The 16,347-nt window shown below is 38.0% G+C and overlaps 2 long non-coding RNA genes across 3 annotated transcripts; both read right to left on the bottom strand.

The window, feature by feature from the left end:
* Positions 1-476: 476 nt before the first annotated feature.
* LOC126583379 (uncharacterized) lies at positions 477-965 on the bottom strand. The gene is made up of 2 exons (XR_007609732.1): positions 845-965; positions 477-721 (listed from the first exon to the last, which is right to left on the bottom strand). It is a non-coding gene; the product is annotated as an uncharacterized LOC126583379 (long non-coding RNA).
* Positions 966-12,054: 11,089 nt separating this feature from the next.
* LOC126583377 (uncharacterized) lies at positions 12,055-14,801 on the bottom strand. Of its 2 annotated transcripts, XR_007609730.1 has the most exons (5): positions 14,412-14,801; positions 14,169-14,328; positions 13,994-14,062; positions 13,237-13,295; positions 12,055-12,244 (listed from the first exon to the last, which is right to left on the bottom strand). It is a non-coding gene; the product is annotated as an uncharacterized LOC126583377 (long non-coding RNA). The 2 variants fall into 2 exon arrangements; XR_007609729.1 differs by having other exon boundaries at positions 14,169-14,801.
* Between the last annotated feature and the right edge of the window lie 1,546 nt (positions 14,802-16,347).

Raw genomic sequence — 16,347 nt, 5'->3', positions numbered from 1 at the left:
AAAGTATCTGGATCTACAAACTAAACATGCAACGAGAAAAAACTCTCACATACTTCCCTTAAAGGTTCATCTGTTGTACTGAAAAATTAACTAATGAACCATGTTAGAGCAAAAACGCAACAGTTTGTATTATTTATAACAAAACGTAAACAAGCCTTGTGACTTGAATAAGCTAAAGACAGTCCATGCCATGGCAAAATTTGACAGATTTAAGACAGCATTGCTAATGACTTCAACTCTTCTTCCTCACATCCTGTGTAGTACTAAAATCTTATACAAAACATCTGCAGAACCCATCTCCAGTGACTTAGATGGAACGAGTTCATAGTCATAATGCTGAAAGGTTGCTAAGGTGAAACTTAAGCAATTACAGCTCGTATAGAACCAGTCTCCCACGAGGCTCACGAGCAAGCAACAGACCCGTAGCGTCTGTAGACATGACTCCCTGACAAAACATGAACACAACATGCAAGCACTTGAACACAAAATAATCGACTTACAATTGACTCCATCAAAATTTGAAACCCCGATGTTTATCATTTTACCAAATTAAGACAAATGAGTACAACAAAAATGGAGGTAAAGTAGAGCTGCAAGCAAAACAAGCCGAGGGAAGGGACATATCGAAAAGACAAACACAACACAACACAACAAAAATTAAAGAAATCAATCACAAACCATTTACGATATAGACAAATGATCGCAATCAATTCAACAATCCCTACAAACCATTTAAGTACAACAGTAGACTGGAGCCAATATGATAGCGGGTCATATATGTTGACGGAACCAACGAAATTGAAAAAAAAAATCTGCAAAACGCATCATGGGGTGAGAGACTAACCTTGCAAATGAGGGAATTTGTGGGTCGAGACTTGAGCCTTGAAACGGCGAGAGGAAGTCGTGGGTCGCAGGGGTGACAGATTCAGATTGAGAGTGAGACAGCGACGGCGAGTGAGAAGGATAAGAGAAAGGTCGCTGAGACGGGGATGGCGAGTGAGAGACAGGTCGCTGAGATGGTGAGAGAGATTTGGAATGACACCGTTCAAGATAAAGGGAATAGGAATGGGTTTTCGGTTCTATTTGGTGTTTAGGGTTTCAGACAGAGTTCTTCAGAGACTGAAGAATGATTGAATTGAAGGAAAGGAAGGCAGGCGCGATTGGACGAACGAACGACACCGTTCAAGAGAAAAACGACGTCGTTTTTCCTTACTTCGGTTCGGTTCGGTTCGGTCTGGTTTCTAAACCCCAGAAACTGAACTGAACTGAACCAGTTTCGGTTCGGTCCGGTTTTACACTTTCGGTTCGGTTTTTTTCGGTCTCGGTTCGGTATTCAGTTCGGTTTTTTTTGGTTTTCGGTTTTTTGAACCCACCCCTAGTCCAAACCTTATCCAAACTACATAATGGACTAAAATCTCACAATTCTCGGGAAGCCGGTATGTCTCATCTAAAACATCACCGTAATGTAGAATAACCTCATGTGTTGGAACAGATGAGTAAGCAATGGTCAGATTCAGAATAAGGTCACTAGTTTGTGCCATTTTCCTCTTCCAGGGTTATGAATCCTCTGAACCAGGGGACCTGCCACACTTCAGGGTTGGAGCAGGTGATTAGCTAGTCGTCAATGTACCTTGCCGTGTGGGAAGTGCGGCTGCCCCACCCTTGGGGATGGTCCAGCCTTCCACGACAATGTTACGATATACGTTAAGTACGTCCATCCTTACAGGTGGTTTACAGTAAATATATGCGATCTCATCACCTTTGCTAGATTATTAAAAGCATTTAGCATGCTTTGAGCGATGCTTTGAAGATTTAGAATACGTCGCACTTCAGTTTCAAATTGAGGTGTGTGGGGATCAAAATAAGACATAGTGGAAGTAATCCATGACAATTCACGGCGTTCTACAGGAACGTTAGTGATCTTATCTCCCCCTAACAAGGGGAAGACTGTCTCATCAAAGTGACAATCCACAAAACGTGCGATAAAAAAATCTCCTGTCAATGGTTCTAAGTAGCGAAAAATAGATGGCGAATCATAACCGACATAGATTCCCATTTTTCTCTGGGCACCTATTTTGGTACACACTGGCAGTGCTATTGGCACATAAACTGCGCACCCAACCACACGTAAATATGAGATTTCAAGCTCGTATCCAATAACCAACTGTAACGATGAATGAGGTTGGGTAGCGGTAGGTCTCAGGCAGACTAACATAGTTGCACATAGCCCTAGGCCGTTATGGGTGTGAATATGTGACGTAAACTATCTAGCATTATCCTGTCGAATTGACTTGATCGAATAATTAAGGTGGTGAGCCTTAAGCTTAATCATTTGTGCTAGGAGTTTCGCAAATGCAGCATTGTGTGTGAACAATAAGCAGACATGTGACCATCGTGTCAATGCATCAACCAACACCGTAAAGTATCTAAATGGTCCGTATGTTGGTTAGATAGGTCCACAAATATCCCGTTGAATCCTCTGAAGAAACTTAGGGGGTGTGAATAATCTTTGTAATTGAGGGTTAAATGTTCAACTTCCCCAAGGAGCATACTTTGCAAAGCAGATGGCCGAGATAAGATATCAAGTGATGCCATTCCATATCTAGATCCCCATAGAGATATGCGGCTACCACGTCCGTAAGTTACATATTCAGTTTTTCAAAAACTACCAAACTGATTAGGTAGCGGAACGCTATGACCTCCATTACGAGGGAATACGTCTCCTCGTAATCAATCTCAGGGCGCTGAGAGAAGCCTTATGCTACGATGCTTGCTTTGTATCGCAATATTTCATTCTTCTTGATAGGGATTTTACTACTCATGTGAATGGGCTAAAAACTCCTATTATACTTGCAAGAATCACAAGGTGGTTGTAGTATAAACGAATCTCGCAAGGTCATTCTCCACAAGGATTATTAAATAATTCGAAACAAACTAAATTTCAATTAATTATTGTAAAGTAGAAATTGAGGTGATTGATTTTATAACCTACTTAAAATAAAAACGAAATTAATTAATTAAAATAAACATTCTGCAATATTTGAAATTAGAAGGAAAAGAAAACAATTTTGGGAGAAATCAAATTAAGAAAACCCTAGGGTTCTACCATCACCTTGCAATCTTATGAATTTTTACCAATTACTTATGATCTATACGTGCCACTTTGAAGGTTAGATTTTCCTAATTCATATTCTACTTGGAATCTCCAACATAGAACGTATATCTAACATGCAACCCGTCTGGATGTTCGGATCAAATCTGAACATGAAAGACTCATTATGCTTTATGAAAACCTTTTGAAAAACCGTGCAATCCTTAAGACGTGGTGTTCATCCTAAGTGAAATTACAATTATTAATCACAAGAAGCCAACGTCAATTTCAAGGAACCTTCTGACCAAAATTGCATCAAATTACTTTTCTAAAGATCCTAATGGTGATCAGGCATTAAGACAATTAGAAAGTTTTTATCCCGGTGATTAACAATTCAAAGTATGCATGCAATCAATCATAAGCAATTAAATAAAAATCACATATTCATGCTAAGGCTCAGGCTTCGCCCTTGCAAAAGAAATTAGTTACGCACATTCATAATTGAAATCATAGAAAATATTATTAAGAAAAGGATTGAAAACACCTTCAAGTAGAAAATCTCCAAAACCCTAGTAATTCTCTCTGTCTCCAAAATCGCATAAAAAATGCGTAGTGAAATATGGTAGATGGCCAAATAATATATATGCTAAACCCCCACACAAATGCTAAAAACAGGTCCTTTATTCTCCCTAGGAAACTAAAATAATAATTAAATAAAATAGGAAACATAACCCTAAATTAAATGGTAAAATTCGCCTAAAATCTGAACAACCACGTTTTGGACCCATAAGCTGCTCTAAAACTGGCCCAATATAGCTGGATTTAATGTTTGGAATATTCTGAACACTTCTCCAAAAGGCCACGAACCCATCCAAGGTCATCTTGGGCTCCAAAAACGCAATTAAAGCCCAGAAACGTCATTTTCCAGCACTGCACATCGCTTCTTTATTTTATCGCCAGAAAATTACCGCTGGGTGGAAAATTTCCAAAGTTTGATACAATCAAGCTAAGTGGAACGTCCTCCAACTAGAATTACTCCAAAATTCGTCCATTTGGTCCTATTTTGCTCCAGAGGAAATCGAAAGTCCTATTTTGAAAATACAATTCAAAGTATCAAAATTCTTCCAAAATATTAACCAAAATATACTAAGATTAGGGTAAAATATATAATATAAAATCTACTCATCAAAATACCCCCAAACTTAGCTTTTTGTTTGTCCTCAAGCAAAACAAGACTCAAACAAAAATAAAAACTTAACAAACTAGACAACTAGCTAAAACTCAACCAAGACAAAACTTCCACCTTCAAGTTGCAATCCATAGCAAATTTTAAAAACTAGAACATCTTTTCAAAGGTTCCAACCAATCACACCATAGAGTCTAAACCATTTAGAATCAATTGGAAAAGAATTCACAAACTTTCTTTGGTGTAAAGTGAACCAACATAACTAGAGAGACTCGACTAAAACCCTCACCTCTCGTCTTCTTTATTCATACTTCACACATACTAACTTCACATATTTCTTTTTCTTTTTCTTTTTCAAATTTTTTAATTCTCATGTATAACATTTTTTTTTCAGTAACAGTAGTGGTTGTGCAATGTCAGTTTACTTAGATCCAACCCATGTAGCGAGCTTTAGGTCAATGACTCCCAAACCACTAGGGCTTTAGGGCACTAGGTGTAAAACACCCCTAAGGACTTATTAATCCGAGCTGAAAAGGCTACGAAACCAACTAACCACCCTGCCCCATGCCAAAACTCTACCGTTTGACGCGAGAATCACTGCTGATTAGGCAAGACTGGCCCGATTACTAGGCAAAACCTCAGGTGAGACAATTATTACTTTATTCACAATAATAACTGACTTTACTTAAATAAAAAAATAAAAATAAACTTAGACTAAAAGCAAGTGTTTCAATCTCACTCCCCACAAACCATGTTGGTGTGATGTGCAAAGTTCAAAGTATAATTCATGAATTAGTGTCTAAGCGACGATAAATAGAAAAGACTCTACTATGGGATTAATCTTTACCATGTCCATTTGTTCTAACATTTAAAATAATCTATGGATATTAATTTAAAAAGAATGAAAATTTTTAAACTGACACAATAATTAAAAAAAAAACTAAAATTTACTTTCCCACCCCCAAACTTATTTCATAAATTGTCCTCAAGGTGTGAAAATAAATAAAAATAAAATAAAAATGACTACTTACGACTAGAAATTCGTAAGAGCCAAAAACAAATGAATCTAGACAAATAAAAGACAACTAAAATGAACTAAAACATAACATAGGCAAAGAAACAGCAAAAAAAAAAAATATATATATATATATAAAATAAAACAAATAAAATAGAAAAACAAGAAAAAGAATGAGCTGACCTGGAGTCGAACTCGAGACCTGGAGGCATACACACGAAGCCACACGTGCATCCCTCACGTGTCAAGTACCCTATGCTACGATGCCTGCTTTGTATCGCAATATTTCATTCTTCTTGATAGGGATTTTACTACTCATGTGAATAGGCTAAAAACTCCTATTATACTTGCAAGAATCACAAGGTGGTTGTAGTATAAACGAATCTCGCAAGGTCATTCTCCACATGAATTATTAAATCATTCGAAACAAACCAAATTTCAATTAATTATTGTAAAGTAGAAATTGAGGTGATTGATTTTATAACCTATTTAAAATAAAAACGAAATTAATTAATTAAAATAAACAATCTACAATATTAGAAATTAGATGGAAAAGAAAACAATTTTGGGAGAAATCAAATTAAGAAAACACTAGGGTTCTACCATCACCTAGCAATCTTATGAATTTTTACCAATTACTTATGATCTATACATGCCACTTTGAAGGTTAGATTTTCCTAATTCATATTCTACTTGGAACCTCCAACATAGAACGTATATCTAACATGCAACCCGTCTGGACGTTCGGATCAAATCTGAACATGAAAGACTTATTATTATGCTTTATGAAAACCCTTTGAAAAATCATGCAATCCTTAAGACATGGTGTTCATCCTAAGTGAAATTACAATTATTAATCACAAGAAGCCAACGTCAATTTCAAGGAACCTTCCGACCAAAATTGCATCAAATTACTTTTCTAAAGATCCTAATGGTGATCAGGCATTAAGACAATTAGACAGTTTTTATCCCGGTGATTAACAATTCAAAGTATGCATGCAATCAATCATAAGCAATTAAATAAAAATCACATATTCATGCTAAGGCTCAAGGCTTCGTCCTAGCAAAAGAAATTAGTTACGCATATTCATAATTGAAATCATAGAAAATATTATTAAGAAAAGGATTGAAAACACCTTCAAGTAGAAAATCTCCAAAACCCTAGCAATTCTCTCTGTCTCCAAAATTGCATAAAAAATGCGTAGTGAAATATGGTAGACGGCCAAATAATATATCTGCTAAGCCCCCACGCAAACGCTAAAAACAGGTCCTTTATTCCCCCTAGGAAACTAAAAATAATAATTAAATAAAATAGGAAATATAACCCTAAATTAAATGGTAAAATTCGCCTAAAATCTGAACAGCCACGTTTTGGACCCATAAGCTGCTCCAAAACTGGCCCAATATAGCTGGATTTAATGTTCAAAATATTCTGAACACTTCTCCAAAAAGCCACGAACCCATCCAAGGTCATCTTGGGCTCCAAAAACGCAATTTAAGCCCAGAAACGTCATTTTCCAGCACTGCACATCGCTCCTTTATTTTATCGCCAGAAAATTCGTCCATTTGGTCCTGTTTTGTTCCAGAGGAAGTCGAAAGTCCTATTTTGAAAATACAATTCAAAGTATCAAAATTCTTCCAAAATATTAACCAAAATATACTAAGATTAGGGTAAAATATATAATATAAAATCTACTCATCACTTCTCATTACGCTTCCTCACGAAAACCCACTTGTAGCCAACGGGCTTCACATGTGGTGAAGTAGGAGTTACAGGCCCAAACACCTTACGTTTCGTGAGCAAATCGAGTTCGACCTAGATTGCTTGTTTCCAGTTTGACTAATTTGTTCTACATCGGCATTCATCAATGGAACGTGGTTCAATGTCATCGCTAAGCATTATGTCAGTAGCTACTGTGTACGTAAATGCATCATCAATGATCATCTCAATCCGATTCCAAACCTTATTCAATACTGCGTAGTGGACCAAAATCTCATGATTCTTAAGAGACTGATTTGTCTCATCTAAGACATCATTGTAATCTAGAATAACCTCATGCGTTGGAATGGATAAGTGAGCGATGGTCGAATTCAAACTAAGGTCACTAGTTGGTGTCGTTTTCCTCTCCGGGCTTGTGAATCCTTTGAACCAAGGGGTATGTTATGCTTTAGGGTCAGAGTAGATGATTGGCTAGCCGCCAATGTACCTGGCCTCGTGGAAGGTACGGCCTCCCTACCTTCGGGAACAGTCTGGCCTTCTTAGGTGGGATGATGACGTACACGGGGTACATTTATCCTTACAAGTGCGTTTGCAGCGAGTATATGTGATCTTGTCACCTTTGCTAGATTAGTAAAAGCATCTAGGATGCTCTAAGCAATGCTCTGAAGATCTATAATTCGGCACACCTTAGTTTTAGACTATGCAGTGTAGGAATCTAAATTAGACATAGTGGGAGCATACCACGACAATTTGCGGTGTTCTCTAGGAACGTTAGCATGCTTATCACCCTCTAATGACGGGAAGACTATCTCATCAAAGTGACAATCCATAAAACGTTTGTGGTGCAGTGAAGAGATCTCATGTCTAGGGTTTTAAATAGCGAACAACTGATAGCGAATCATAATCAACATAGATTCCTATTTTTCTCTAAGAACCCATTTTGGTACGTAATGATGGTGTTATTGGCACATAGACTGTGCACCCAAACACACATAAATGCGTGACGTCATGCTCGTATCCAGTAACCAATTGTAACGGTGAATGAGGTTGGGTAGCGGTAGGCCTCTGGTGGACCAACATAGCTGCATGCAATATTGCATAGCCTCAGGCAAATACTGGTTGTTTGGTTCACACAACCAAAGTCCGAGCTATCAATTAAAGGCGTTTTAGGAAAGTTTTTGCCAAGCCGTTTTGGGTGTGAACATGGGGTACATGATGTCCCACTTCAATTCCTACTGACATGTAATAATCGTTAAAAGTCTGTGACGTAAACTCTTCAACATTATCCAGTCGAATCGACTTGATTGGATTCAAGGTAATGAGCCATTAGCTTAATAATTTGTGCTATGAGTTTCGCAAATGCAACGTTGTGTGTGGACAACAGGCAAACATGTGACCATCGTGTCAATGCATCAACTAACACCACCCCCATGTTGGTTGGATAAGTCCACAAATGTCCCCTTGAATCCTCTGAAGAAACTTAGGGGGGTCATGAATAATCTTTGTAATCGAGGGTTGAGTATTCAACTTCCCTAAAGAACACGTTTTGCATGGCGGGAATCCAACGTATGGAGGTAACTGAGGCCCATGAGATGATTTGAGGATATGGTGCATCATGTCCCATCCAGGATGTCCCAAACAGTCATGCCAAAGTAGCAAAATGCTCTGGAACTCAGGCATAGGGCCAACCACATGGTGGGCTTCTATGCCGCAAATGGTTGTGATGTACAACCCACTCAGGAGACATTCCAACTTTTTGTGAATATGTTTCTAGCTATATTTGTACGAAGGGACACAAAGAAATTCAAAACCATTTTCTTCAGTGGTTTCAATATGATATTGGTTATCTTTAATATCTCTAAAACTCACCAATGTTCTTCCGAAATGTGGAGAATAAGGGGCCTCTTTAATGGTTAAGATGGTACAATTGGACAACATGATACGAGTCTTTCTATATCCTTCAATCAGGTTGGATGGGCTTGAGAGAGTTGTCAGAGGTGCTTTCTTAGGTACAAAGTTAGTAAAATAGTGTAGCTCACGCAATATGGTGTGTGTGGTAGCACTATTAACCAGACAACTAACTTCCCCACAAGACATATACCTAGAAATAAATTGATTAAATTGGTCACATGCATAAATATAATTCCATTCATTCAATTAATCAATTTGAGAAATAATATCCATAACATAACAATCCATAATTCAAAACAAACCAAAACCAAACAAATTATTCCAAATACTTAGAAAAATTATTCAAAATTAAACCATAAACATAGAAAAATAGGGGGGAAAGTCCGGCCACTCCTAGTGGGTTCAGCTACCAGAGGTAAAACACCCTAAAAACATGTCTAAAATTTATTCGTCCATAGGAGCTGATGCCTCCTGAAAATATGATATCTCAATGGATGTAGTAGTATCCTCCGGAAGATCCACATGTGTAAAGTTAGACTCACGATGGGAATGATACTTAGCAATAGCCTCCAGGGTAGCTCGGCATACGCATGACCAATGATCCCTTGATCCATAACGGTAGCACATGTCCATTTTCAATGGAAACCGACTGAACGAGAGTTTTTCCCTTGTTCTTAAAGTTTGGGGCCTTAGGGGCAAGGGGTTGGCACTGCTAGGTCATATTTCCTCCCTTGGGTGGGCCTTGACTATATGGACCTTAGGCCCGTGATGGGGCTTGCCGCCCATTGCGACGGCCACGATGATTCTTGCGTTATTTGTGGCTGCTAGAATTGGTCGCATGCGCTTTAGGCGCGGTGTTCGAGCCAGTCGGTCAAGCTTGATGATTCTTCATCAAAATATGGTTCTGCTTTTCAGCAATAAGTAAAACAGAGATCAAATCCAAAAATTTGGTGAACTTTTGTGCCATATATTATTGCTGCAGGACAATATTGGTGGCATAGAAGATCGAATAGGTCTTCTCCAGGAAATCTGATTTAGTTAGTTCCACTTTACAGGAGTTCAGAAGTTATCGAATTCTATAAACTTCAGAGTTGTATTCATTCACAGACTTAAATTCTTAGAAACAAAGATGATGCTAGTGGTGTCTTACTTCAGGAAAGTAGATATCTTTATGGTGATCGAAACAGTCGGCTAGAGCAAGCTAGAGGGTGTGTAGGTCATCTTCAGCGAGGTATTCAGTCTGCAGTGCATCATAGATGTGTCTTCAAATAAAGATCATTGCATTACCTTTCTGAGCTTCGTCGACAAGTTTGTCGTCAATAGGTGCCTCGATGGTGGCTCTAATACCCTTTGCAGTAAGATAAAGCTTCACGTCTTGAACCCACTTCATGTAGTTTCTTTCAGATATTTCCAGAGCAGTGAAACCGAGCTTGTTCAAGTTCAATGCGTCCCTAAAACGGAGTGTACAACAAAAACGTGGTTAGTCATATAGTGATCCATAGACATATATAGTAGAACATTCAGGTTCTATAAACATGTATTGGTTTAATTTATGCATGAAAGCTACAGGTTTCATGTGGTAGGTTTTAAATGAAAACTTTAGGTTTCAAAGGCACTAAATATGAAACTATAAGTTCAATTTAGTTTTATGAACGATTAGTTCATAAAGGAGAGATTCCTGCAAGAAACACATAATGCAATATGCTTGTTTAAGTATAGTAGATTTGAGTTGCTTCAAGAACTCAAGTGTGAGAGCTTCGAGACTACGAAATTCAAAGTATAAAAATAAATTATTGAATCGTTAATGTCCAAAAGTGATCTTCAGGTTAATAATTTTGGATTCATTATCAGATAAGTGGACTGCATGTCACTTTTAATTAATTCAATAGATCGAGACCAAACGAGGTCTATCGTGGAAGCAAAATAATATGGGAGAAGAGCCCTGCAAGTTTGGTTGCAGGCTTATTGGGCCTTAGGGAAGGCTGCAGGCCTCGGGCCAAGCGTTCTGGGTGAGCCCAGCAACCAAGGCTGCTGGCTTTAGGCTAAAATTGGACAAAGGTGCAGGCCCAGTGAAAGTGACCTTTTGGTTGGTCCAGGGAAGCCTAGCCAAAGCTAGGTTTCAAATTTTGGGTTCGGGGCAGGTCAAGCCCAACAGCAAAGGCTGCGGGCGAATGGGCCGAGACCTGGGCAAAACCCAGCAAGCAACTCGGGGTTGCTGCAGGAGAGCCAAGAATGCAGGACCAGACCCAGCAACATATGGGTTGTAGGCTATGGGTGTGAAGGCAAAGCCCAACAAACGGTTGCGGGCTATACTGGTAGTTGAGCTGGGGTTGCAGGCCCAAAACAAACCCAGGCCAAAGAGGTCAGTTTATCTTTGCTCGTGGCTAGCCCAACGGGCTACAACCATAGGTCAGACATCAAAATGACGTCATCCTGGTGACATGCTGGACGTAGCTGGGCTGCAGACCAACATGAAAGTCAATTGTGGTGGTGCGGCAGCCATGCTTCATAATTCCCAGAATTTGTCGATTTTTTTTTCCGACTTCTCTAGGGTTTGAAAAACCCTAACATTCTTCTAATTTATTTATATGCTTTGACTCACAATTCCACATAGCAATATAATTGCGTAATGCATGAAACATATATATATATATATATATATATATATATATATATATATATTAACAAATATATGAAACATACACAATATATATAACGGAAGTAAAATATAAACATAGGGGGTTCATGCATCATGGGGATGTTTTCATGCTTCATGGTCATTTCAAATATCTTCCTTTATTTTAAGCATACCTAATTGGCAGAAAACAAATAAAAGCCTTTGAATTTTGTGGAAGATAGCCTCCTCCTACGATCCTGTCAGTTCCTCAGCTTCTGACAAGAGCGTGCTGATAACCTGTTGTAGGCCTATTTAACTGAGATATTCTAAGGGAATAGAGAGAGGGGGGGCAGCATTGAGAGAGAAGAGAGAGATTTAATTGTGAGGTGTGTGTTGTATCACCCCATTGTGCCTCTATTTATAGTAGTAGGATAGGTAAAATCCTTACCCTTTTAGGATTACAACTCTTAATAGGGATTAGACTACCAAAGGGAATATAAAAGATATCCCTATATTGACACACCCCGTCCCGAAGGAGGGCATGCTGGCCGTCACGTGAGAGTGACGTAACCATTTGCACAGTACGGAAGCTTTAATTATACAATTTATAAGTTGATACACCCGAAGGTGAGTCCTAATTTTGTCCAATCTGTCAGAACACCGTCGAATTCCTCGTAGTCACCACACCTTTGTGATTCCTGAACCTGGAGGGGCGCAAAACCAAAATTGAGTGGGTCAATAAAACAATTCTTTTCCAAATCCAAACATTTCTCAAAACGTTGTAACCCCTCTCCGTAAAACCTGTATACTTTCCCAGAAATGTAAAATATAAATATACATATATATTCTCAAAACTTCATTTTTACTATCTCAACATTATCTCTTTATCAATCATGCCATGCCATGTCATCTCAACATTTCTCATATTAATTATGCCATGCCACATCATCTCAACAGTAATAAGGTATGAATGCATCAACATAATCATATCAGGTGCAAGAAAGTAATCAACCGTAGGCCCTCTAATAGCCCTATACGGTTGAACCTAGAGCTCAAAATCTATCATTATCACTCTACCGGAGTCACCTCTGTGACCCGTCCGGCCTTCTGCACACAAGTTACGCTCTAGTGCTTCTCATAAATCATCTGTGCACATAATCTAAGGTCACCCACCAGTCGGAATCTCACTAACACTCTCGCGACTGGTCTGTCGTACCCACTCCGCGTGGACTGTACGACTAGCATCTACTTGGATCCAAGGCGAGCGTGCGATGCGGTGAATACTATAAGCACTAAACCATGGTGCAGGATTTGAGCTCAATATATATCATCATCATCATAACAGTAATTAAATACTCACCTGTGCGTCCACCGCACCATTTCATACATATGCATCATAAATCAATTCTTACCTGTGCGTCCACCGCACCAATTCATACATATGCATCATAAATCAATTCTTACATGTGCGTCCACCGCACCAATTCATACATATGCATCATATATTAATTCATGCATGGCATTTCAACTCACATTTCTATATACTTTTCATATCAATTCTATGCATGGTATTTCACTTCCCGTTTTTCCACATAACTCATATGCATTTCATTTTAAACATAATTTCATGCATTTTCAATTTCTGGGAAAACGTTAAGTATATATATATATACGGAAAACAAAACTGCCCACTCACCTGGAGTTCATCCAACAACTCCCTAGCACCACACATCAAGGCGTCACGACGATCGCCGCCTAGAATAGTAATCAAATCCAACCTCAGAATTCATATCGATAGAATATTTAACTTATATAAAATACGTCACTACGTAGTTCGATCCGGAAGATCTGCCACTCAGATTTTAAATCCATAACTTCCAGAGGTCCACATTATACCTCTAGGACAACATCCTAAAATTTCATTACCATCCAACGGTTGGATTTCCGTCAATTTCCAAAACTAAGTGACGGTTAACATTTTATATTATGGACTTACAATTCCAATTCCGGAAGATCCGTAACTCGGATTCCCAATCCGTAAGTTCCAATAATCCTCAATTATTACGTATTACTACGTATCAAAGTTTAGTGACGATCCAACGGTCGGATCATCAATTCACATTTTCACCTAAATGTGAAAACTACAAAACGTTATTCGAACACCTAACCAACAATCCTTAATAACTTTCTCATACGGTGTTCAATTTAGGTATATGAATATACCACAGTGATCTACTCGACGTCACGGACGTCGACATATTTTTAAAATAATTTTATTTTTATTTTTTATTTTTACTGTAGCACCTTCTTCTTCCTTGGGTCGCCGGACTGGTTTTTCCGGCGGCCGTTTTCCGGGCAGTTTTTCAAATTGCCATAACTTTGTCATTTCTCAACGAAATCAAGTGATTCAAAAACGAAAGTTGTAGCCCTTGAAGATACAAAGAGAATGGTACCTTGCACAACACCTAGTTCGCCGTGTTTTTCCCGGAAACTGCCTCGAAAGCCTCGGAGGTCGCCGGAAACTGGGTATTTTTCAAATGAGTATTAACTTCTTCAATACTCAACGAAATTGAGTGAAACAAAAAGGAAAGTTGTAGTACTTGACGAGACGAAGAGATTGATACCTACCTCGACTCCTAACTCGCCGGGGATTCGCCGGAAAAAGCCTCGAAAGCTCCGGCCAAACTTTGAACTTGTTGATCTCCGTGTTCTTACGTCCAAAAACTTCCAACGAAGCACTCCGAGCTTCCTTGGGACCTCACTAAGCTCACTATGAGCTTGGATTGTCCTAAAAATCAACCAATTCAAAGCTCATGAACAGTACACTTTCATGGGGAGTTTAGAATCTAGGTTTTCCGAAGTAAAACTTACCTGAAATGGATACCAACGTGATCGTGAAGTCCTCAGGATTCCAATGGTGGTCTCAAACTTGACGTTGGTATAGATTTAGGGTGGTTTTGGTGGTGGTCCGTGTGAGTTCGAAGGAGAGAGACAGAGAGAGTGAGAAATCGTGAAGGAGGAGAGAGAAAGACAGTGAACGGGAAATGAGGAGGGTTTTGAGGGATGTGGGGATCCCACGTGGTCCTTATTCCAATCTCCAAACACCAAACTTTAACATTTTAACCTAAAAATCTAAGTTCCATCCTTATTAAATTCCATTTTATTTTCAAACTTAGGAACCTAGATAATTAGCAACCTGAGCTTCACAAATTTAGTATTTCTTAAGGGCAATTTCGTCCATTCACAACCACGAATATAATAATTTGGAACGGGCTGTGACATATATGCACTAGGATTTACACATCACATTCCTATTTCAAATATGACTGCAACAAAAACCAAATTGTACAAAATAAAAAGATTAGGAGCATCTATTGGTTGAGTACAAAAGAAGAATCACACGATGAATTTAGCTCAACTGAAACAAAAACTCAAAAAAATAAATTTTACATGGTGTGTGCTGATAACTTGTTGAAAATATATGACTACTAAGAACAAGAAAGAAATTAGGAGAAAATCTAACTGTATATTATTCTCATTAGAATGCTTATGTATAGGGCTTAGGGTTTATATGGAGCCAAAGCTCAAGTTTTCTTATTTACACAACTCAACTATTAATATATTACATAATGGTCCAAGTGAATAGCCACATAATTAACAACATTTACAACAAGTTTTAACTTGTAGAATTTCACATAATTAACAACATTTACAACAAGTTTTAACTTGTAGAATTTCAATCTCATGACATTCTACATTCAATTGGAGATGCTCTTACCATATGTTTTTGAACATTTGTTTCTAGATTTTATTGTTTAGTCATTGCATATAGGAGAAAATTTTCATTATGACGGGAACACGGGTGGTACACACCAAGTTTTTATGCAAGTAGTGAGAAATTTAATTTTTTAAGTTATTAACTTTTTAACACACATATCCCACTATTTATATAGTGACACCTGGTGTACCACCCTTATGTGCCGGTCACACTAAAAAATCTCTCTTGCATATAAGATACGTGAAAATATATATCGAGACTTTTCTCATATAATCTAACATACACTAGCTAACACCTCTTTTTCTTCACTATTAGGAAGGTATTTATAGGAAAACAATATACAAGACTAAAAAATTAGGAAAATCAATCATAATTAGACAAATATGTTGTAAACTTTCCTAGTTTAAGTGATTGTGTAAATCCTAGATTAGATTTTATTCCAGTTATTCTTTCCTATTACAACTTGTATTCCTTGGGGATGAAGAAATTTCTTCTCTCCTTTTTACTACTAGAAATAAAGGCACTATATGGGAAGGATAACATGCACATTCCCCTACAATTCTACAAACATATCTCTCTCAATCTCTCTACCTTTGCCCCCAGCCCCCCTTAACCTTGTCAAATAAAATAGGCTACAACACGTTATCAGCACGTTCCTACCACTGCGCTTAGGAATTTGACGAGGAGATTTTCTGCACTAAACCAGTTCATCCATATCATCACGCAATCAGGTTCTTTCAAGACAACAGTTTTTATCTCAATATTTTTGTAGCCCTGATAGCATGAACATTCACCATAATGCATGACCTAACTTTAGGTTTTTAGAATTTTAGATTCTACATAAATTGTGTTTGCACTATATTCATAATTGTTGAATTATGTGAATTTGATATTTGCCATGAATTGCATCAAATATATGTACATGCATTAAAATTATTGAATTGCATATGCATCAAATTGAATTATATATGAATTGAATTGAAAAAAAAATTGAAATCCGGAAACAACGGGGTTCTTTGAACCCCCGAC

The sequence above is a fragment of the Malus sylvestris genome, chromosome 9, assembly GCF_916048215.2.
Source record: "Malus sylvestris chromosome 9, drMalSylv7.2, whole genome shotgun sequence".
NCBI lineage: Eukaryota > Viridiplantae > Streptophyta > Magnoliopsida > Rosales > Rosaceae > Malus > Malus sylvestris.
The sequence above is the reverse complement of the archived record's forward strand: the minus strand, read 5'-3'. Positions and strand labels throughout refer to the sequence as shown.